At 38.7% G+C, this 25,435-nt stretch overlaps 5 non-coding genes across 5 annotated transcripts; 4 read left to right on the forward strand and 1 right to left on the reverse strand.

The window, feature by feature from the left end:
- The first annotated feature begins 4,553 nt into the window (after positions 1 to 4,553).
- Trnah-gug lies at positions 4,554 to 4,625 on the forward strand. The gene has a single exon. It is a non-coding gene; the product is annotated as a tRNA-His (tRNA).
- Positions 4,626 to 9,450: 4,825 nt separating this feature from the next.
- On the forward strand, positions 9,451 to 9,522 carry Trnah-gug. The gene has a single exon. It is a non-coding gene; the product is annotated as a tRNA-His (tRNA).
- A 5,811-nt stretch (positions 9,523 to 15,333) lies between these two features.
- Trnar-acg lies at positions 15,334 to 15,406 on the reverse strand. The gene has a single exon. It is a non-coding gene; the product is annotated as a tRNA-Arg (tRNA).
- Positions 15,407 to 20,882: 5,476 nt separating this feature from the next.
- On the forward strand, positions 20,883 to 20,954 carry Trnah-gug. The gene has a single exon. It is a non-coding gene; the product is annotated as a tRNA-His (tRNA).
- A 716-nt stretch (positions 20,955 to 21,670) lies between these two features.
- Positions 21,671 to 21,742, forward strand: Trnah-gug. The gene has a single exon. It is a non-coding gene; the product is annotated as a tRNA-His (tRNA).
- The last annotated feature ends 3,693 nt before the right edge of the window (positions 21,743 to 25,435 follow it).

The following is a 25,435-nucleotide window of genomic DNA, read 5'->3' on the forward strand; positions in this document are numbered from 1 at the left end:
TTCAGTGATTGTTGTATCTGTTGGTACACTCGAAATATTAATGAAACGGGCGTGATGGGAGCTTCCCCCGCTCTTTTCAATGCAGGTCCACAAGGGAATAGGCGCGTTTCTAATTTTAAAATGTAGAAAAAAGGGCAGGGTCTTATGTACAAATTTAATTGGAATGTTCATGTACAAATTGAGGTCAGAGGACCTCTTTAAACACAACATTGGAAGTAATTACACTATCCTCTGTTAAACGCACATGATGACTCATACTTACGTATCAACAGGAGATATGAATGTGGAATCAGCCGCATTTTGATAAAAGTTATTTAAAGAATGCGAGGTATTGTTGCAAATGAACAAATGTATCAGTTTGTGCGCCGTTAACGTCAGGAATATTTACTATTTTTTATTATTAATTAAAAACCAATTTTAGGAAACAAAAGCAATTTTTAGGAAGTAAGATATGCCGTCGCATGTCCTCTGATAAATTCTGTGCATTTTGGTAGCTCATTTGTCGAGTTTGGTTGCGTATAAGTTGAGAAAGAGGTATCTATACAGTAGAAATAATATAGAAGATTGAAGATTGATGAATACTCAGGGTTACCGTAAAAGAATGGTGCGGTTGTAGTAACTCATAGGAAGATAGTAGGGATAGAATTGCAGAAGATTTTCAGAGGCTGCCCGATCCCTGCTTGAGTGCCTTGAGGAGGGCACTTCATTTGCAGCACTCCGTCCGTCAGATGGGACGCTATTTTGATTGACCGTGGTTCACACCCACAAAAAAGGCTTCGTTATTCTTTTGAAACGTTATAAATATGGTGTATATCGACATCGGACCTTACTTTTTTGAATCACCAGCCACTCATCTCATGGCTGTTATCCTCTTTAATGTGATTTCAGGGTGTGCTTATCAGCCTTCTCCGAAAAATAGAACTTTTTGCTGCAAAGAGAGATTGTGAGATGGAACCAATATTTGATTTCATAATTTGGCAATCTCACAAATCCAGCGTGTTCCATTGTCTGATGAATAAGGAAGTTAGATAAGAAAAGACAATCGTCTGACTGATGTGTGACCAAAAGATTTCCGTGTTTTCTTCGAAACGAACCAGACGGCATGATGGTCTGGTTATAACATTTTTTATCCCTAAACGTACGGGTGACTGTTTGATCGATCGAAATGTAAGAGATAAAAGATTGTGTAAATCCATGAGACTGGATTTTGAGCAGCTGATGAAACTTCTGCTAGTATTTACCAATTAAATTCTTGTCAGGCATGTAGAAAAAATTTAATTCAAAAACCCACAGTGTATTCGCACTAAAATAAAAGAAACCAAGGCACTCTTAAGGTCGCACTCTTAACTGCTACAGAGGAATGACTACACGTTCAAAACTTAAGATAGAAGATAAACTGTTGCGTAAATCCATGAGACTGGATTTTGAGTAGCTGACGTAACTTCCATCTGTAGTTACCAATAAACCGACACGTGTTACCACTGCTATTTTGCTACTAAACCTGTTGTTTAGCGCTGGCTTTTGTTAAATTTTCAATGTTTGCGATATATATGTGCAGTGCAATGCTTTATAGTGATTATTGTTTTTCAAACTTAGGCAGGCCAGGAGTATTTTTGAAAAATGACATGCCTGAATATACATTTTACATTACTTTGGCACTAAAAATTTGGGTTCCAATCATAATTCCACGGGATGTCATCTTACTCATGTCCTGGGTCGTAGATTTGGTGAAGAAAAATTTGAATCAGAAGCAAGGCTAAATACACAAAAAAATAGTCAAATTAGTCCATTGCCATTCGCGATACCTTCCTCGCGAGGAAAAAACCTCTTGCCGGTCCAATACTGACCCACCACTGTGGCCACAGTACTGTTGGAAAAAACAATTAATCAATTTCTTAGACGCCATTAATAATTTTGTTTGTCATTTATTATTTTGGGTAGGTATGAATATTTGTAAATATTATTTTTACGTTATCTATCGTTGACATTAATACGTCTTATTATTAGAATGGATGTGCGTCATCTGTATAAATTTTCTTGTTTTCAGTTCGAATAAAAGCGTGGTTTTTCAAATTAAACTTTTGTCTACTGACCTTGCCTAAGTTTGAAAAACAATAATCACTATAAAGTATTAAATAACGCATATATATCGCACACGCCGAAAATTTATCGAAATCCAGCATATCGGGCACTAAAATTTGCGGAAAAACAGCAGTTCCAACATGTGACGGCTAATTGGCAACCACGGGCGGAAGTTGCATCAGCTGCTCAAAATCCAGCCTCACGGATTTACACAACATATTATCCACTATCTTTGGTTTTGTAGTGTAGTATTTTGTCAGTATTTATAAGTGCGCATCGCTTCTGTTCGACCGGCCTCTTTTCGTGACAAATAGCTAAGTCAATTTTCTAAACAGAATTTGTAAAAAAAATGGTGAACGAATTACCGCTGTACTAAATAAATAAGTTGCCTTGGTGAGGGAGGTGTCGCCTCCTCAGGCCTCCTCATCTCCCCCAAAGCATAGATATTCCTAGTTACGCCACTGTGCAAAACAATGAAAAGATAATGCAGGCCTAGGTCGACTCAAACATACTCCAGAATTTGTAAAAAAAAATGGTGAACGAATTATAATTTTCCGCCCCTTCATATTAAACGAGGCCTAATGAAGCAATTTGTAAAGAATCTTGACAAGGATGGACCATGCTTCGGCTACATAGGAATAAAAATACCGCAGATAAGTATAGAAAAACTTAAAGCTGGTATTTTTGATGGGCCACAAATCAGACAACTTACAATGAATCCTGATTTTGTCAAGTCAATGAATGAGATTGAAAAAAAAACAGTTGGCTCTCATTTGTTGAGGTAATATAACATTTTCTGGGAAATCACAAAATTGAGAATTATCTCGAACTGGTAAACAATTTGCTCACTAACTTTAAATCACTTGGATGTAATATGAGCATAAAAGTTCGCTGTATACACAGTCACTTAGACGGTTATCCTGAAAATTTAGGAGACACAAGAGAAGAACAAGGTGAAAGATTTCACCAGGAAATCAAAACAATGGAAGATCGCAACCAAGGAAGATGGGATAACCATATGATGGTAGATGGCTGGTGCTTAAAATGAGACTGTTTTAACGAAGTGAACTCAAGAAAATCGCGCAAAAGAAGCCTCCGAAGTGTTGAGTGACGTTTTTACGTCTTTTTTTTCTTTTCTAAGTGTTTTATTTCAGTGAAAATGTTAGTATTTGTATTTAATTGTATTGTAAAACTATTGTAATTGTAGGTGATTTAACGGTCCTATATTTAATCAAGTCTTTATATTTTGTGGGTTTCATCATTTTTGTAACTATACCATATGTTGAAGATTCTTTACGTAAGTAAGAACATGTCTGTATCTTGAAAACTACAGCTGATAGGAAAAAAACTAATATCATATTTGGATGCAGCACCCCAATTATACTTGAAATCAGCTTTAAAAGCTCTGGCACAAAAATCACTGTTGACCTGTGCTATCGCTGTTTAGTTCCTTGATTTCGAGCGCCAGCCTCTACCAATAACAGATAACTTTAATATCCTCGAGTCAACGTTAATGGTAACGTTATGCATCAACCCGTTTCGCGAATTCCTATCGCCCACGTTCTCTGGCGCGTGATTCGAAGTCGCATGTTCGATCTTCTTTTTTCATTTCGGAGGAATTCCTTCGTGCAGTCCGGCACGATTTTCTTGCATCCGCCCGTCTGGCGTCCTTGGAGATACTCGTCTACGTACGCGGCGCAGGCCCTTCCTACTCCTTCCTCCCCATGTGCTTTTTTCGCCTCCCCAAGTGTTGTGATTCCTGAGATTTTTGCTTCTTCCCACCGCGATGCTGCAGTCGCGTTTTCGAAGGGGTGAAGATATCCTTCGCATGTATCTGGCCTGAGAATGTAACGGTGACTGGTATTACTTGCTTTGAACTGTGTCTATCATATATGATTTAGCACTTTCCCGGCTAATAGAATGATTAAACTTCTCTCGGGTTTGAGCGCGGGTATTTCCAGTATTTCAAAAATAGAAGTTAAGTTTATCTATTTTTAGGTGACCTTTTTTGAACGAGGGCCGTTTTTTTTCAAACTCCCATGGGTCATGAACATAAGACAAAGTGATTGATTAAAAATTATTTCAATGCTAAATGTTGAGCACACTTGCGGTATCCTTTCGACATAATCACCTTGGCGATTGAGGAATTGGTCGTGCGTGTGGACAAGCGTTACTATTCATTCTTCATAAGATGTATCCGCCAAAGACTTCCTACGAATTTTTGCCCAGGAGCTTATCGCTCCTTTGAAAACGCTTCCCTCCCATTTTATTATCCTTTTGATTTAGTAGTTTTTGTCGAACTGCTGTGGCCAGTGGCCGAATTTTTCAATGTTCCATATGAACCGTAAAGTTTGATAACTTTCACCAGAATTTGATAGTTCTAACTTAAGTTTTTTCACTCATTCTTTTCTCGTTCGCGGACACGCGATTCTGACTGTTCCACGAGGCCTATTTGCACAAGCCTCGCAATAGCCGTGATCGTATAGTGGTTAGTACTTTGCGTTGTGGCCGCAACAACCCAGGTTCGAATCCTGGTCACGGCAGTGTTTCTCACTGAAACGGCAAGAGGTGTTTTTTTTGCCATTTCAACTTCAATCGTGAGTGAATTTCAATTGAAATAATTTTTTTTCCACTCGGTTGTTTTGTTTTACAATTTTATAATATTTTATAAGTTCATTGGCGGTTGTCTTGGACGGCTAGAGTATTAAAAGGAATTGAGAGAGTTCATTGTGAGCGCATTTCATTTATCCCTTCTTTTTTTTTTAAGTATTAAAAGAAATATAATAACTATGTTTTATTCCACACTTTATTTTAAATCGTACGACCGGTTTCAACACTTAGTGTTATCATCAGGTTAGATCACCTGATGATAACACTAAGTGTTGAAACCGGTCGTACGATTTAAAATAAAGTGTGGAATAAAACATAGTTATTTTATTTCATTTAACATGAAGCAATTCCACAAAGTAACGCCTGAGACCGTGTCTTATATTTTAAAAGTATATTCGTTTTTCGTATTTTCCTACCCTTTGAGTACTACCGTCTTTATTACATCAGGTGCGTCTAATAAAATTTGCTTACTCATTCTGTTTTTAATATTTTTTTATTGAAAAAATTTGTTTAAGTCGCTGTCGTGGGGACAGCCGATGGTCGGTCCCTCTAATGAGGGTTTACCATCGACTCCGAGCCTAATCCGTCCCTTTCCCAAGGACCAAAGCTCGTGAGGGTGGGACCGAAAACACTGAGAGGGCCCCACCCTTCTGGGCCATGTTTAGTACAATTTTCATTTCACAGCTCTTCAAGTGCTATGAACAATTTAGGTGTTTTTTGCCTCCGAATCATCGCGGGATAACTTCTGTTTTCATTGTTTACATAATACCTACTTACGTTTTTCTCCTAATCATCGAGGGGCACTCCGCAAATTTAAACATAATACATTCTATTTTCCTTCTCTTGCACTTTAAAACATTTTTCGCTGTGGCAAGAACCTAGCGCACTGACTGACAGCACCATTTAGACGAATGGCAATGGTCAATTTTAACCTCACTTGAAAGAGGCCAGATTGGCGCCCATGCGATTCCACTCCACGTGACGTCACAGGGACCTAGTTTCTACATGAGAGGATAGGATTTTTACATCGTCTGAGATTACCAATGCTTGCATGAGTCACAGAGCCCAGGGAAACAAATCTTAATTATCACTTATTAAAATTGTCTAAGGTCGGAAAGTTTGCTTCATTTGATAAGGTAATAATAATAATCCTTATTTAAGCCAATCGCTACCTGCTAGCCGGGTACTCTGCTACCTGCTAGCAGCCTGCGTCGTATCAGCGCTCAAGCCTCGCCTCAAGGTTACCTTACAAAGCGGCAGCGGGGACCAGAACGACATCACACGGACTTTTCCCATCATTCCTACTTTGCCGTCGCGATTTCGCGCCCTTGAAACTTTTCACTTTTCGTTTAACCGCGAAAAACAGATATCGTCATTCGAAAATCTAAAAGCGTGAAATGCGTACTCCAGGAGTAATAATCTTTCGATTTAGGCAATAAAAAAATAATAGGAAACCACCCTATTATAAGCTTTATATATACACGTTAGGATTAATTTCGTGAGCAATCAGAATAGTTTTAGATTTGATATAAATACGCTAGTGACCTTAAAACTTTCGGCACACGAAACATTTTAAAATTTTCTCATATTATTTTATATTATGTACTAATTTTCTTAGGTAAATCTCATGCATCTGTTATGAATCCGGGGTACTAATATCTTTATTGCCAGAATTATCCTCTCATTGCTGTTCAAAACATGATGTCCAGTTGTCTACTATGATAATCAATCAGATTTGCAGGTGAAAAAACGGGAAAATTCTGTATAGCAGCTGAATACGGTGTGGCATGCTCAGCAAGAGTCGTGGACGTCATCAACTTGTCTCTGAATGGGTTGAGTTCTTCGATATTTATCCGCAAATGTTGCTCAAGAAGTGAAGTCGATATAGGAACGGAAATATATGGGCCTCTTTTTTTTTCAAACAGCACCACAGTCGGCAATGAAAGATATGAAGTGAACGAGATTATTAGTTAATATTCACATAACTATGACTCAGTTCAAAATGAACGCTCTCCTCGATTAACCGAATCAGCTTTCTAGTTGAATTACTGTCAGCTATGTGAGCCACTAAGGAGTAGTGTATCCGTAATGTCCATAAACCGATGAATGGTTTCTATTTTGCCTACGCAATTTTTCATTGAGGCCCTGTGGCGCAACAGATGACGCGTCTGACTACGGATCAGAAGATTACAGGCTTGAATCCTGGCAGGGTCGAAATTTTTTATCCAATTTCTCTTCATCTCTTCCCTCGATAGTTATAAATATATATATGGTTGTACAACCGGAAAAGACTTCCCGTTCTATCGTACAGCGTTTCTACTTGCTTAAGTATTATAATCAGGGATGCAGGAATGTAGTAAGTAACGGTCAAATTTCATTCCGTACGCGAGTATCATTTTATTGTAAAAGGCAGTTACTTATGGAAGACCGTCTACGCAAAGCCTATCAAATCCAAAACTATGCATAAAATATTCAAATACGAAGCCCACGGTTTCATTTATTATAGTATATTGGCCTGATTGTACGAGGATACCCCAAACGGTCTTAATAAAAATATATATCGAAAACCTTGTCAGTTCCACACACATTTAATTGGAAAAGAAGAGGAAATAATTTTATCCCCACTTCATATTGACAAGGGAGTGTTGAAATCGGTTGAGCTTTTTCCAAATGAGGCTGTGAGTTATCTTTCAATAACTATACATTCATTTAGCCATGAATACGAAGTTACTACCCTATAATAAACTCTCAAATTATTATTGAAGATACCCCTAGTACATTTTTTTGCGACTATTGTAAACTGATACGTATAACTAAAACGGGAATATCGAGTTTTCACGTCTCTTGCGTATCATTTCGTTATACCAGTTTCACTAATAGAAAGACGGTAAATCACAATATAAGCGAAAATAATAATTTATACAATTATAACATTATTCGTGGTTTTTTTATGTTTAAATGGGTGACGGATTTTCCAGCACACACAACTATCAGTGTATTTATCTTCACAAACGATAGAGTCAAAGCATCCGCGATGCACAATTTTCATTACGTCAACCATGGGTTGGGAGCATTCAATTAGTCATGAATATGAAGTTAATCTAAGTATATTCTCAAGCTATTGAGCAAAGAGGATTATAGGCATCTCTAGCGGGTAACTGGTTTACATTTCTCCCGACGTTTCGAAGATGGATTTATTCTTCATCCTCAGGGACATCGAATTACCCGGCGGAGAACACGAGAATCCTTTATCCACCTGACACACTGGAAAAATGTAACATCTTACTCCTCAAATTATTAAGGATACCGCCAGTAAGTTTTTCTGCGCCTCTTCTAAATTGATACCAGAACTAAATCAGGAATTTCCGAGATTTAATGTCTGCTGCCCATCATTCCATTACACCTGTTTCGCCAAAATAATGGCAGTAAGTCACAGTGTTAGCGAAAATAATAATTGCTACAATTTTAAAATTATTCGTGGTTTTTTATGCTTCAATGGGCGACAGATTTTCTACCGGACACAACTTACAGCGCATTAATCTTCTCAAACGATGGAATCAAAGAATCCGCAATACACAATTCCCCTCTCGTCAACCACGGGATCACAAGTTTATCGTTTCCCGTGACCCGCTGATGAAGATGAATCCGCAGCGTTGTGGTTAGAAATAGAATACAGCTTCCAAAATTCGTATTCTCAGTCTAGCAGGGATATCAAGAATGAAATGCGAAGGTAAATAATTGGGCAGTCGTTGCTACTAACTTTAGGTATTCATCAAAAAAGAGCGATTGAATGAATGGCCTCAACCGGTTGAATTTAAAATAATGGAGTACGATGTATTAAAGATCACTAAATTTATATGTGAAGAAAATTACTAGGCGAGATATAAGCTTCCAGTTCACCTTTGAATTTGAAGAATCCAGCAATTCATTCTTCAGTTCGTCTGGAGTTAGAAAACGAGCGATTTCTCACGTTACGTAAAATAATTCGTTGCTCGGGGACCATTTAAATATATCGTCCTCCATCGTGCCTTTTAATGCATTGATCTTCCTTTTTCCTCCTTACCCCCATCTTGTACTTCGACAATTCTCTTTCTTACTCGGTGCACGCCATTGCGTAATCTGACGTATGTACGAAGCTGCATTCAAAATTGCGTCGTGTAAAGCGGTGAATTGATAGAATGCATGCGAGAATGCATGGATGCGAGATGGCAAAATAGCCCCTACTCTAATTCAAAGCTTGTATTCACGCGATTCCACCATGTTTTCAGTGCTAACCTACGCGATGACCTGCCCCGTGTAAAACGGCCGTAATGGCATACCTACCGAGAAGACAAACTTCTGGATGGATCGCCCACTAAACGAATATGGGGTGCTAAAAGACGAAATTGCCTTTTCAATTAATAATAAGGCCTTCTCCATCTCTATCTCATTTTATCTACAAGCCCTATTCTCTTTCTCAACCTTCCTTGTATGTTTACCTTAACACGGCTTTAAACATCCCCTTCCGGTTCACCGCTTAAATATTTTGCTGGCAACAACCTCCACAGAAAACGTATATTAAAAAAGTCATCTAAATCACCACTACAGACATATCCTATGAAGAAAAAGGGAATTTCAAGCCATAGCATTGTATTAAGCGCGACAATCTAACGATCCTCTATCATTTATCTATTCTCTCTCCAACAATCGTTCGCCATGGTTATTGGAGCATATGAATACAAGCGCTCCCAGAGCCCTCATTTCTTAAGCCTCGCAGTAGCCGTGATCGTATAGTGGTTAGTACTTTGCGTTGTGGCCGCAACAACCCAGGTTCGAATCCTGGTCACGGCAGTGTGTCAATACTGGCACGGCATGAGGTATTTTTTGCCATTCCGACTTCGATCGAGGGTGAATTTCGATGGAAAAAACTTTTTTCCACTCAGTTATTTTGTCTTATATTTTTATAATTATTTACAAGTTCATCGGCGGTCGTCTGGGTCTTGGACTGCTAGAGTTGTAAGAGGACATTTAAGCATTTAATTTTTCCCTTCTTTTTTCAAGTATATTCGTTATTTTCCTACCCATTGAGTTCTACCGTCTCTATGACATGAGGTGCGTCTAATAATAACAAATGATCACTTGTTCTGTTTTTGATATTTTTCTAATGAAAAAATTAGGGTACTTACCAATTCTTCATTATGACCCTTATAATACCCACATTTGATTTTAGTGTCTTGGAGGCAAACGGCAGCATGGATATATGCCGCAAAGGTAACAGTTTCCGAATAAAATTAAATGAAATTTTAAAAATGGTGGAGGGACACTTTTTTCAGGAATTCCTCTTCTAAGTTTTACAATTTGACACAATTTTTCTGATGAGTTTTACTCGAAGTATTGAGTTCTATTTGCATGTATTTTCAATTATTTGCATGAGTGAACGGAGAAGTCAGGCTATTTCAATTTTCACTGTTTGTTAGAGGGTGACGGGTCGAAATTTTTATTTGTTTTTCCCAAGATAAAGGCATAAAATAGTTACTAATTCTACACCTCCGCGATACTTGGAGACCAGGTCGAACGATGGCGGTGTTCTGTTACGGTGATGATTATAATAATATATGTTCCACGCTACTTAATGCAGACCCATCCCGCTAAATTGCCCTTTAGTGATTTTATGTGGAAGTTTGGAATGAGGGGAGTAGACTAATGGAATTGATAGAGGAAGCCCAGTTTGGAGATGGAAATAATCAGCGTTATTCGCGAAAATATTCATCCAAGCGTACTTTAACCGGTAGAATACCGGAAGAAGTTTTTTTATACAACACGCTTTTCTCCATTATATCGCACTATTATTTGGCATCTCTCTGGTTGTACAACCGGATAATGCATTCCGTTTTCTCTTCCGGCGCTTCGATTTGGGACTCAACTTCTCGTAATTCCAACCAAAATTCGGTTATCCTTTATTTTTGGAAGCAGTTACTTATGCAGTACTGTCTTCGCAAAACCTAACGAAGCAAACACTATGCTTAAAACAATGAGTGGTTTCAAGGACTGGCCTTCAGCCTCGGTAGAATACCGGAAAAAGTTTTTTTTATACAACACGCTTTAAGATATATGCGGCATGCGGTTTGCCACTCGGATTCACCCGATTAAGTGGCTAAATAAGTGAATATTGAAAGCTTGTCAATGCCACACATTCTTTGATAGGGTGGTTTCCTATTATTTTTTATGGCCTAAATCGAAAGATTATTACTCCTCGACTACGCATTTCACACTTTTAGATTTTTAAATGACGATATCTATTTTTCGCGATTAAATGAAAAGTGAAAATTTCAAGCGCGCGAAAACGCGACGGGTAAGTATGAATGCTGGGAAAAGCCCGTGTGACGTCATTCTGGTTCCCGCTGCCGAAGGTTAATGAGGTGACCTTGGGGCTAGGACATGTGCGCTGCTGCGATGCAGGCTGCTAGCAGGTAGCGGGGTACCCTGCTAGCTGGTAGCGCTTGGCTTAAATAAGGATTATTATTTCCTTATCAAACGAAGCAAACTATCCGACCATAGGCAGTTTTAATCGGTGATTATTAAGATATGTTTCCCTGAGCTCTGTGCCTCATGCATGCATTGTCAATTTTAACCTCATTTGAAAACGGCCAGATTGGGGCCCTTGCGATGCCACTCCACTTGGCGTCACAGGGACCTAGTTTCTATACGAGTTGATAGGAGTTTTACATCGTCTGAGATTACCAATGCATGCATGAGGTACAGAGCTCAGGGAAACATTTCTAAATAATCACCTATTAAAATTGCCTATGGTTGGAAATTTTCCTTCCTTTTCTAGCAGCCTGCATCGTAGCGGCGCTCATAGCGTCGCACCAAGGTGGCCTCACACGGCGGCAGCTGGAACCAGAATGACGTCACACGGGCTTTTCCTTGCATTTAGCCGTCGCATTTTCGCGCGCTTGAAAATTTTCAATTTTCATTTAATCGCGAAAAATAGATATCGTGAATTAAAAATCTAAAAGCGAGAAATACATACTCCAGGAGTTATAGTATTTCGATATAGGCAATTAAAAAAATAGGAAACCACCCTATTCCCGTCGTGTTGACCACGGGATCACAAACTACATCGTTTTCCGTGACCCACTGATGAAGACGAATCCACAACGTATTGGTTATAAATAGAATGCAGCTTCCCAAATTCGTATACCCATTCTAGCGGGAAGGTTAGGAAAAAAAATGCTATGACAAATTATTTGGCAGTCTCAGCTACTAGGTCTAGGTCTTCATCTAAAAAGAGAGGTTGAATTGATGGCCTTAACCGTCTATATTTAAAATGACGGAGGAAGATCAATTTCAATGGACCCTGCTCAATCTGCTCAATGATGCGCGATACGAATTATTTTGGGATACGCGAGGAATCTCAGTCAGCCAAGATTGTTTTCTAACTCCAGAAGAATGAATCGTTGGTTTCCTCAAAGCCACTGGTGAGCTGGAAACTTATATCTAGCATCCGAGGTGAGTTAATTATTCAGGGGTTGTTATATAGAGGAGACCGAGACAAGAGGATGAGGTTAACAGTTAACCATATTTAATTCTCTCATTACTTTATGTCTACCGAAGAATACTTCATATTCAATGTAGAATGAATTCCAGAAAAAAAACTAATAGAAGCAAGAATAATTATCTAAGTTCTCGAATAATTAGAAAACAATTTGCTGATATTATAACGCTTTCGATATCTGCTACAAGGCTGAATATATATAAAACTCATGGAAAGAAAATTAGATGATAATTTTAAATGAACATATGTATATTCAAACGGAAGGTACTAGACTTAAATTCTACATTACAAGGGAGTGTAAAACTAGGGAAATTCTAGACGGAAATATAAAAGAAGATACAAAAAAGAACACTCGAACGATCTTAGCGGTTGAAAAATTATTACGTACGAAAAAGTTTATTAGAGATAATGGCGGCTATACTAATATGAGAGACTTAAATGTGGCAGAACGCAAGCGCCAGAATAATAATTTTGTCTAAAAGAAGATTTGTAGCAGATGAAAAAGTTTCTATAAAGAAAGTTATATGAAAAACAGAAAAGACATTGAGAGTAACATAATATTGCAGAGATATACTGCCACTATTCATTATATCTAACTGTCGTTTATCCTATCATAAACATCTAAGACTTCATACATTACATCCCTAGTCAAGTTCACGACTTTGACATATTGCCCCAACGATTTAAAATTGCTTTCTTTTCGATGTGAAGCACATATTTTAGGATATGTAACGTAAAACATAATTTTTATTCTGCCACATGTATGATTTATGGAAATATATCGGCTCACAAGCATGATCACATGTCTGCATCACTTGGAACAGGCTGCAAAATTGTTTTCATTGTATCGAAAAAAAATTGTGCATCTAGGGAAAATACACAAAAAGAAAACTGTAATTTAATTTGCATATTTGGATATTAATGTGTTAGATTTAAGTGTCCAACCCACCATTGGATTTAAGGAATCCAGGAAGGAATCCAATGGTTCATTCTTCTAGATTTAGAAAACCAGCTTGGCTGAGATTCCTCACGTATCCCAAAATAATTCGCATCGCGCATCACTGAGCAGGGTCCATTTAAATTGATCTTCCTCCATCGTTTTAAATATAGCCGGTTTATGTAATCCAATCAAACACTCTTTATAGATGAAGACCTAGCCCTAGTTGCTGCGACTGCCCAATAATTTGTCATAGCATTTTTTTCCTGACCTTCCGGCTAGACTGGGTATACGTATTTGAGAAGCTGCATTCTATTTTTAACCGGAACGGTGTTGATCTCCATCAACGGGTCACGGAAAACGATAAACTTGTGACCCCTTGGTTGACGAGATGGGAAGTGTGTATCGGGGATGCTTTGTTTCCATCGTTCGAGAAGATAAATACGCTGTAGGTTTTGTCTGCTAGAAAATCCGTCGCTAAGTTGAGCATTATTTTATTTTATTTTTTTATTTTAATAAAGACGTACACATACAGCAAGACTGCCAATTTAAAGTGCACTTATAACAACAAATATTAATTATAATTATTTATTACAAATTTAAATAGAATAAAAGAAAACAGCAAACATTTATCCGGCTATCAAGTCATTTATGCGATATATATGTTGAAGGGAAGTGAGTCAAATTTTTAAGTGTCAGAGCAAACGGATCGATATCACGGGGAAGAGAATATATTAGAAAAGAAAGTCTATGGAAAAGTGAGCGCTTAATTACAGATAGCCTGGGTGTAGGAATGTGGAGTAAAGAGGTAGATCGGTTGTGGTGTGAAGGTACTCTAATGTTGAGGAAGGAAACAATGTCAACTGTCGAAGTGGGAGTTAAGGGTATTATAAATAATTTGTGTCTGATTGAAGTCGGAGAAAGGAGAGACTAGGGACGGATAAAGAAGGTAAAACTGCACTAGTAGCTGACTCGCGGAGATTTGGGTTTCTAAATTTAAAAAAAACTAAAATAAAAAACTATGAGTAATTTTAAAATTGTGTAAATTATTATTTTTGCCAACATTGTGATTTGCTGCCTTAATTTTAGTGAAACGGTGTAACGGAATGATAGGCAGCACACGTGGAAACTCGATTTTCCCGTTTTAATACTCAGTATCTATGTACAAGAGGCGCAGAAAAACTTACCGGCGGTATCCTTAATAATTTGAGGTGTAAGAAGTTGAATTTTTCCAGTGTGTCAGGTGGATAAAGGATTCTCGTGTTCTCCAACAGGTAATTCGATGTCCCTTTTATAATCTTTTTGCTCAATAGTTTGAGAATTTACCTCGATTAACTTCATATTAATGACTAAATGAAAGCAGGGACGGATCCAGGATTTTTTCTGGGGAGGGGCCCAAGGGTCCGACAGTTCTTCTCATTTTTGAGATTGAAAGAAAATACAACAGTTACTGTAGAAAATATATCTTTAATTTGATATGAAATTTATCACTGTTATATTAAAAGATTGAGGCTCAGTAATGCACAAAATAAAACGAATATAAAGATACCAGTATTAAAAACCTTGTCTAGTTTTTAAGCGTATGTGGAGGGGCAAGTGCCACCGTGCCCCCGCCTCTTAATCCGCCATTGAACGAAAATATAGATATTGAAAAAACTGCCGATTCCTCACGGCCAAAGGTAAAACCTCGAACTGTTTCAACATCCCCGTGTAATTCTCAATTGGGAATGCAAGCATTTCCTCTTTTTAACCAATCAAAGGTGCTTTGAATTGATAAGTTGGAAATTTTTCAATATATATTTATTTAGCCACTCAATTTGGGGTATAGGAGTGCAATAAGGCCGCTACCGAAGGTTTAAAATTTGAATCAAGTCAGTATCTTGGAGGTGTTTCAAAATTCAAACCGTTACTATACCATTACATATACTCCATATTTTGGCTTTGATAGACTTTGCGTAAACGGTATTACATTAGTTTCTGTTATTTACAATAAATTAAAACCCGAATGAGGAACAGAATCTGATTCTTGGATACCAGATTATGATAAGAGTCGCTTTATAGGCGAAACGCTGATCGAGAAAACGAGAAGCCTTATCTGGTTGTACAACCAGAGAGATCCTGTTACAATTATCGAGGGAAGAAATGGACACGAGTTGGATAAAAAGTTCGACCCTGCCAGGATTCGAACCTGGAATCTTCTGATCCGTAGTCAGACGCGTTATCCGTTGCGCCACAGGGCCATAGGGAGTTAGAGCCATGTATCTGCTTTTGTAAATAATGTCTATGTTTCGCATGAGTGAAACAATTGTCAGATACTCAATTCGAAAGTTTTTTTGGTTAGGCGAGGGAAAAGTTCTCCCCTGGACTGAGTCACATTCATGTTAATTTTATCAAATGCGCTCTTCTCGCGGCATTGGTCGCGAAAGGAATCCTACGCTGAATTCGCAATGGCGTCGCAAGGGCACCAATCTGGCCTTTTTCAAATGCAATTAAAATTGACCATTGCCAAAACGTCTAAACCGGTATTTCTAAAACCAAGTAATTTGTATATTATGAATACACTAATGGTGGGTAACGAATCGCAATCAATGCTTTTCGTTTTCTTTGATGAAGGAAACTACCCTATTCTCCTATCAGCTAATATTTTCACACCTACGCATTTCTTATCATTCGCATCCTTTACCTGTCCCATATTTACTTACATAAATTGTTCTAGTCTTCATTTTCCGTTCTTGCCATCTTATTGCTCTCATCGATTGCGATCATCAGGCCATCATGTCTTTATATATTGCTTATTAAGTTCATCCGTCCTCTTATTAAGGTTTTCTTGAGGCTTCTCTTCTTTCCTACTTTTCTTAGGACTTACTCATTACTGTCAGGGTCGATCCATTTGATCCTCATCATTCTTCTGTTGCACCACATCTTTGATGTCTCCGCTGTTGTTATTGTCCACGCCTCTCTTCCACGTTTAAATTTCCCGCAGTATTTAGGTCTTTCATTTGGTGGAATTCTCTCCTCCCGCTGTTTATTCTGCTGTTAATTTTTTTCTTGTATATTCCATCGCTAGTTATTCTGCTTCCCAAATAACAGATTTCATCCACCTCTACCAGTTTTTGCTTCCCTATTTCAATGTTATTCTTGACTTCTTATCTTCTGCTGCTTACTAATAGCTTGGTTTTCTTTGTGTTTATGTTCAGCTGGTATCAACCCATTACCCTACCCGTATTAAGTATCTAGAATCATTTTCAAACCCATCTCTTTCTCTACTATGACAGCAATGTCTTCGCTAAATCGTAGCATGCAAACTTATTTCCGTGGACATCTGAGGACTTTTTTTTTATTTCATCAATGACATTCTCGATATTGGCGATGAAATTGCGGGTTGAAATTTTACGGGTTACAGGTGTGTAATTTTATGCTATGATATCAATTTCTTTGTTGATTCTCCAATCGCTAGTTATCCTGCTTCCCAAATGACAAAATTCGTCCACTTTTTTCCAGTTTTCGTAACTTTTCATATTTCCCATAGTAATAGTGATATTTGGGTTTCAATGCTGTTCGCTTCTTATGGCGCAGTACGCAGCCACCTTGACCGCTGTTCTGTGTACTTACTTAGAAGTTGTAGTGATTTCCTTCATTTCCATTCAATGGTCTATTGAATGGAATTGTACTCTAAGTGTTCGTTTTTGTGGCTTTCACGAGCGGTCGTGCGCTACAACGTACGCGTTTCCAGGAAGCTGTACCGGTGAGCAAATCTAACCAGCCAGTTCACAGAGATTTAAAAAAATGGCGTATACGTATCCGTTGGCAGTGTAGTCTAATGCTTGAGTGAAAAGGAAAATCCAATTACTATAGTGAGAACACAGTTGAGATATAGTTGAATATGATGATCACTAATCAAATGATAACTTATGCAAAAAATCCATCAATTATTATTTTTTATTTTGCACAAATTCGTTATTGTTTTTTCCCCTTTTTTACCAATCTGGTAATTTTATTTTGGTTATTTTTCTGTTTTATTTTTATTTTTGCTATTGCAAAAGCGTTGAAGACATAACATTTACTTGTAATCTTCGATTAGAAGGTGGTTAAGGCGCACGAAAAACTCGTGGAAGAGGAAGTTGAGGTGATGTGTACATAGAAGTGTCCGTAAAAGTGTTAGATATTGCCTTTCCGTGAAACGGTCGCCATAAATCGTTTCCCAGTCGGTGCAACCGACGCGAAGTAAACCCAGTAGTTAAATCATACACCGCGACAAGGCCGTTGAGGAACTTCAAACAAAGCAGTGACGTATTCGTGTGGCGCTCTATTGTTTTCGGTCGCGCGAACGTGCTCGAGACCACGCCGAATGGAATCGTACTCTGCGATTTGTGTTTACGACGCTCGACGCGGGCACTCACGTTATGGCAATAAACGTGCTTAAATCCACATGTTTTCTTGCATTAAATTCCGCGTAGTTTTGGAGACATTTGAAATGCAGTGTTTTCCCTACGCGCGCCGTGCTGATTCGTCATAGCAATTTGAGGTATAATTACATCATTACGTGGAGATTTCGGCAAATTTGCGTGGTTATAATGCTACCGCTAGTGTTATACTACGGCTTTGTTCAGAAGGTGACGGGAGTTTAGTTTATTGAAAAAAATATTTTTGTGAATGTTGTCGTCGCCTTTTGGTAACCGTTCGTAATAGGAGGGTTTCCTATTATTTTTTTATTGCCTAAATCGAAAGATTATTACTCCTGGAGTACGTATTTCACGCTTATAGATTAGATTTTTAAACGAATACATATATTTTCCGCGATTAAATGAAAAGTGAAAATCTTCAAGCGCACGAAAACGTGACGGCAAAGTATGAATGCTGGGAAAACCCCGTGTGACGTCGTTCTGGTTCCCGCTGCCGCCAAGTGAGGTGACCATGGGGCGAGGCTTTGAGCGCTGATACGACGCAGGATGCTAGCAGGTAGCAGAGTACCCTGCTAGCAGGTAGCCCTTAGCTTAAATAAGCATTATTAATACCTTATCAAACGAAGCAAACTTTCCGACCGTTGGCCGTTTTAATAGGTGATTATTAAGACATGTTTCCCTGAGGTCTGTGCCTCATGCATGCATTGGTAATCTCAGACGAAAAACTGCTATCTACTCGTATAGAAACTAGGTCCCTGTGACGTCACGTGGAGTGGCATCGCATGGGCGCCAATCTGGCCGTTTTCAATGAGGATAAAATTGACCATTGCCATTCGTCTAAATTGGTATATCTCCGGAATCCGTCTCCTCTATCATTTTAAGTGACAAAGTGTGTTTTCTACGTAGGTACACTTGTTTTCACGCCCTTAACTTTGCCCTCAGTGGGGATTATGAATCGGAAAGGTATTTGTTTTGCATTCCTCAACACAATGCATTCCCTCATCCCTTATCGTCCATAAACTCTTTCGTAAATAGTCGTAAAATAAAGTCTTTAGAAATAACTCCTCTTTACTCCTTGAAAAACGTCTTCGGCTTAGGAGAAGCCTCTTTCCATTTGTAACGCGTTATGACGTACGTGGCCCGTTGTCGAGTAACACAGTTTGATATCCGTTGTGAACGAAGTCTGTGGGATGTGCATACTTTTCACAGTTTTCATCTCAGACCTGACGATTTTTCTTTCCATGGCATGTCTTATTCTGTTAGAATCTAATCTTGCTAATCGGAATTCGTAAGGGTATGCAAATAATTTCTCAAGTCCTCTAATTTTAGAAAATAGATTCAAATGTAACACTCAAGTTCCAATTCATTTAGATGCATAAACTAGTGAAATTCACGGATATTCAGGCATTGATCAACAATGTCACAATAAAGATAAAGCAGTTGTTTTATTTCCTCAGATATTATTTCTTAACCGGCCTTGATTTCGACAATATGCACTGCCACTATGAAGTGCAGTGGCGAATCCAGGATAGGGACAAGGGCGGGAGTCTAAATGGGGGTAGGAAAAACCTACCATTCTATCTAGTATAAATTGGATACCCAAGGGGGGAGGGGCTTAAATAGTCCTCTTAGCCCCCCCCCCCAAAGATCCGTCCCTGTTTCATTGATAATGACAGCTCACATACTTATGGCCAAAACTGGGGATTTCCGGCGACGCCGACACCACGTTGCCCGATAGGCTTGACTGCTAATCGCCGAATGATCCAGAGATGGACTGAAATCAGAATTATTGTTGAAAGCCAGACGGACTGTTATTAAACGTATTCGAGAAATAACCGGTCAAGCTAATCGTAAAATGGGTTTTGTTTACAGAATATTTGGAATGTGCGACGACAAAGTGAGAGAAATTAGCTACTTTTCCCTCGTTAGACCACATTTGGAATACGCTGCCAGTGTTTGGGACACTCATGAAAAAGGCTTAATAACAGAATTAGAACGCGTTCAAAGGAGAGCTGTCAGGTATGTGAAAGGTCGTTACGATAGTCTTGTTAGCGTAACTGACCTCTTAGATAAACTCGGATGGGAATCTCTGTCGGACCGTAGGTTGAAAAATAGACTAAACCTTTTAGATAAATTCAAAAGAGTGTCTTTTCTGACGAAGTTAACCATATCTTACGGACGCCAACATACTACAGAAGATCAGATCATATAAATAAAATTAGGGGAATAGATTGTAGAACAGGCAGGTTCAGAATGTCTTTTTTTCCATGATCAATAAGAGATTATAACGGCAGCGATAGAACTCATAAATAGATTGCATGACTTGTAGTGCAGCCTACTAACCTATGTAAAACTGAATGCATGTATCTTAATTTTATTATTATTTCTAACAGCATATGGTAGTATAATTTGTTATTATGCGTGACGTTTCTTGCACTGCGTGGTGAGCATGTTGGAATCCAATTGCATGCTGCATGCTGGTGATTGATCACCCCCTGCCAAACACTCTAGAGGTGGCTCGCAGGGTATTATGTAGATGTAGATGGAACCCACACCAGACAAGTATATCAAAGTAGCCCACAGTATAAATCTACACGTAGATAATACCCTGCGAGCCACCTCTAGGGTGTGTGGAAGGGGATGGTCAATCCCCTTCCCCCTTATCTAGGTGTAGATGCGAGCCAACCCTTTGTAATGCCATTAAAACTCTGTACAGAGAGCCCTGGGTTGGGGGAAGATGAGGCCATCTGGCCTCACCCAACTCAGGTTAAATAAACTAGAGTCAAGCCAAGCTCTAACCTCACATATCGAAACTTTCCTCAGGATAGAAGCACTGAGTATGTGACCGAATCCGTCGGCTTTTTTCGTAGCAGTCCTTTGTTCAAACGAGGCTTAATCTACATCTACCTAATACTCCGCAAACCGCCTAAAAGGATTGTGTCAGGGGGTGTTAAGACACCAGCCGTTACCAATAAAAATTAAGTAAAATAAATTTAATAAATGAAGTTAGGGCTAGCATTTATTAAATTTCTTTATGGTTCCGGGGGAAAACGAGGCTTGGGACGGATAACATGGTAAATTGTTAAATATTTTCAATAGAACCCGTCTATTCCCTGTGCATGTTCTTGAGCCAATAAATGAAGTAATCATATTACGAAGGTGGTGGTTTCAATGCTGTCCATTAGGCATATTGTGTAGCTGACCGGAGCTCACTTGCATGGTAGCGGGCTTATTCATTAAGTCGTACGTTGCGGTTATTGGACAATATGAATACCTCGGCTCTGGTAGAGCATTATCTTCAAGCTTCGAATTAGCCGTGATCGTATAGTGGTTAGTACTTTGCGTTGTGGCCGCAACAACCCAGGTTCGAATCCTGGTCACGGCAGTGTTTCTCACTGAAACGGCAAGAGGTGTTTTTTTTTGTCATAAAAACTTCGATCGAGACGGTGAACTTCCATTTTCTACATTTTTTCGGTCCCTTGTGTGATTAATAACTTATTATATTTGTAAATACTAACTATCTGCATGAATTTCACGATTTACTAATACTGAATACGCCTACTTTTCGTTTTTTCTATTAATTACTAGTAGTTTTATTTACATCGTAGCATCTTCTAGTCTTTAGCACTCTCTTAGTGGCTGTTAAGGCCGCAGGTGGTTGTCTTGTGCCCGGCAAGCGTTCTCGTTTCGGACGTTTTCGTTTAGGATGAGTGCTGCATTCCTGGTGTGGAATTAGCCCATGGCGCACGCCCTGGAGGTGGCTTGCGCGATAGGTACCTCATGGAACTAAATGTGTAAATCCGCATTCGTCTGCTTATTTCGTAGCGGTTCCAAGGTCATACGTCCCCGTATGATCCCATTGCATGTTCCTTCTTGAACAAGCAATTAAAATTAATCGTAATATGAAGGTTGTGGTTAAAATGTTATCTTCAGCTTTTACCTTAGACCATATAAGCTACTGGTCTGAGGCTTTTGCTCATTTCGTAGAGAACCTGATCTCACCTGCTTTTGTGCAGCCTTACTCATGAAATCGTACGTGTTAGTTACTGGACCATACGATTGCCTACTCTCCGAGACCCATTTCTTTTAAGCCTCGCAATAGCCGTGATCGTATAGTGGTTAGTACTTTGCGTTGTGGCCGCAACAACCCAGGTTCGAATCCTGGTCACGGCAGTGTGTCATCACTGGCACGGCAAGAGGTGATTTTTGGCCATTTCAACTTCAATCGAGAGTGAATTTCAGTTGAGATAATTTTTTTCCTCTCATAATCAGTTGTTTTGTTCTATAATTTTATAATATTTTATAAGTTCATTGGCGGTTGTCTTGGACGGCTAGAGTTTTAAAAGGAATTGAGAGAGTTCATTGTGAGCGCATTTCATTTATCCCTTCTTTTTTAAGTATATTCGTTTTTCGTATTTTCCTACCCTTTGAGTTCTAGCGTCTCAATTGCATAAGGTGCGTCTAATATTATGTGCTTACTCATTCTGTTTTTTTAAATATTTTTCTATTGAAAAAATTGGTCAAAGTCGCTCTCGTGGTGACAACCGATGGTCAGGCTCTCTAATGAGGGTTTACCATCGACTCCGAGCCTAATCCGTCCCTTTCCCGAGGACCCAAGCTCGCGAGGGTGGGACCAAAAACACTGGGAGGGCCCCACTCATCTGGGCCACGTGTGGTACAATTTTGTGTTTATCACTGAAACGGCAGGAGGTGTTTTTTTGTCTTCACAACTTCGAACTAGACAGTGAAATTCGCTACGGATTTATTAAACTTCATCCCCATTTATTACTGTGCACCCACATGCTTATGTAGTGGTAGGGACTGAGAGTTTGTTGTTGATTGAATTCGCAGGTATATCCTAAATTTTACTCAATATAGAAAATACCGAATGAAGAGGATGGGAGTTGTGTTTTAGCTGTGAAAGAAGAGATTCTTCTAGTTAGCATCAGTAACGGATGCAGAATAAACAGTAAAAAATGGTGGGGCGCAAAAGGTATTTTTACCTAACTACACTTTCATCGTAATAAAATATAATCAAGTTAAATGTAAAGTTAAACGTAGTTTTATGTATACTGATTATACGCATATATAAGACAATGCTATCTTATGATATAGAAAAGTTACAATAGGGTTGTGCAAGCCTATCAGAACGGTCTCAAAAAACGAATGGATATCACTTTTGATGTAATTTTATTTTGATTGGGATTAACTACAGATGCGTTGGAAAAGTAATGGTGGAATTATTAGCAATCAAAATTCGAACAATTTCAACTCCGCCAAAAACGGTCCGCCATCTTGAAATAGAGGTGATGACGTAGAAAGCCTGTACGCCTGGCCTGGCTGGCCTGCACCCTCGATGCCAAGCTGAGCACTCTGCATGCCGACTGGACATTGACCAAGGTTATTCCTTATTTTGAAATGGCCTATGTTGTGCATGAAACTTCCGGATGGATCAAGGCGACATAAAATCCATTCTTCAAGTTAGGCAGGCAACGTATGTAGCGTTGACAGGAATTGAAAGTTTTATATAGCTGCATTTGCTAGGAAACTACGTGCAGTGACTTTCATTGTGCCTCTAGTGCAAGTGAACACAATTTGTGCCCTTAATGTACCCCTTAGTGAATGATTGCATATAGACGATGAAGTAAAGAGTGAAGCGACAAGTGAAGTGAGTTGTGAATGGAACATATCTTCGACGAAATTATTTATTTCTTCCATGCTGGTTCAATACATTCGGTTCCTATACATTTCGATCTAAGGTATCTAACTATTGCAAATGGGATATGTTTCATATTTGAGCTAGTTGTACTTTAGGGATACATTGAACGCATATTAATTTTCATTCGTTTGTTCGCTTCTAAGTTCTGTTTGATTTTATTACCTATTGCCAATTCATTTTGAGCATTCGTCAGTGTTTACATTTCACGCATTTCGTTGCGCTGTTGCTTGTTTTTGATTTGGTCATATTTAGGCTACGGTAAGAGTAATAGTGAAATTCGAAGTTTTTTGATGTTACAATAATTGGTTTAGCAATTATTTTCAGCCTATTAATTTCATTGTCTTCGCAATGTCAATGTGAAATAACGTAAAGTGATTCTAAGTCGCTAGTGATGAGTGGGAAGTGAGGTGTGCTTTCGAACTTCAAGGAGTGCAAATTCTTTTAGAGTGTGCAGAGTGATTGGAAAACCGATTATCATGTTTTATTAGTGTTACATAATAGTGTTTTATATTTATTGTGAGCCAAGTTTTTCGGAATTCGGAATATACTGATTATAAGTATCAAAAAGGCAGCTTGTGAAATGTGTGCGTTGTAGTGCTATTTGTGATATGATGAGCAATAAATATGTACAAGTAAGGGTAATTTAGCTTATTATTACTCTTATTAAAGGAAAAAATTGGATTTTCTTTAAACACTGATCTGGCGGCAGACGCTGGAGATCTTTAAAAAAAGGGGAATAACCCTGCTGAACCACTTAAACACTGCAATAGGGCATCTACAGGCTTGTGACGTCACACATCAATTCAAGATGGAAGTAGGGCTTTTTGGCGTAACGAAAAATTTGTCACTGCTTAAAGCCTTCTCTAAATATGTACAATGAAGAAAATAGCATAATATAATTGTCATTACTCCTTCTGAAGTACAATCTTTCGATTTCTTAAATAAAAAAATATTTCTTAAATAAAAACAACCCTATTGTAGTTCTGCAATTTTCGGCAATGCGGGCAGTCCCATAAGGGGGGGGGGGTCCCCTGCCCCCCCTTGTGTATCCGCCACTGAACGTCATAAAATGTGTATTGTGTCTCTCCATATGATAACTTATTATATTCGTAAATACTGCGTGCATGAATCCATGATAAAAACACAAATGGTAATCCTACTGTACACGTATATATACGTGCGGACGTTTCCTGACCCGGGAGACGACGGGCGTATATATGCGTGTGAGATTTACCCGGCCAGGAGTTCGAAAGCCGCATATATACGTTTTCTAGCTCCCCCACTTTTAGGACGGTCGTGGGTTTACGACGTCTTTGTCTCGGGACCCAACGCTTCGGGGTTTAAGATTAACCCTCGGAATTCGGTAGCAGGTACCCGGACCCTTCGTCTTTTAGAACCCCTCTCAGAGGTACGGGACAGCGGTCATTCAATTGTTTATACAGTTAATTTTCGAAATAAATATTTGTTCATTTCTCAAGAAATATACACTAAGAATTGAATTATTTGTCTTTTGAGCATCGTTTACAATTTTTAAACGAAATTCTACGACAAATATTAACTTATATCTCGAGTTATGTATAAACATCAATATGGAAATTGTTGCTGCGTTAAATGCGTTAATAATGGCCTTAGAACTTCGTTTAAAATTTGACAATGTTCAGATAAAAATGAGGAATTCAATTCAAAGTCTGTAATTTACGTGCAAGCAACAATTATCCATTTGCTAAATACATATAAGCAATACATAAGTTGACCGCGAACCAATGCCGCAGGTATGGTCGTAAACCCGGAAAGGAAGGAGCACAACTACTCTCGGAGTCCGAGATAATGCGAAGTCCCTGCGTGGAGGGGTCGAAATAGGTTCAGCGAGACCTTTCTTAACGAATGCCCTCCAAAAATGCTCCGTACCACTAGAAAGAAGAGTATCTTGGGGCTCATTGTCAGTACAGCAGTCATGCTAAGACGAAAACTCCGCCGTCTCGAAAGGATTAACGACCGAACGTTAAGTGCTAAATTAAATAGTGTGGAAATTACCCTTTGTGTTCTTATCATGGATATAACAATATTCCAAAAAATTAGGCCTGAAACGATATTAATTTGAATTTTTGGTACGTTATTACTCGTTCATGAATGACTTACTACGCTAC

Source organism: Ischnura elegans, chromosome 6 (assembly GCF_921293095.1).
Source record: "Ischnura elegans chromosome 6, ioIscEleg1.1, whole genome shotgun sequence".
Lineage (NCBI taxonomy): Eukaryota > Metazoa > Arthropoda > Insecta > Odonata > Coenagrionidae > Ischnura > Ischnura elegans.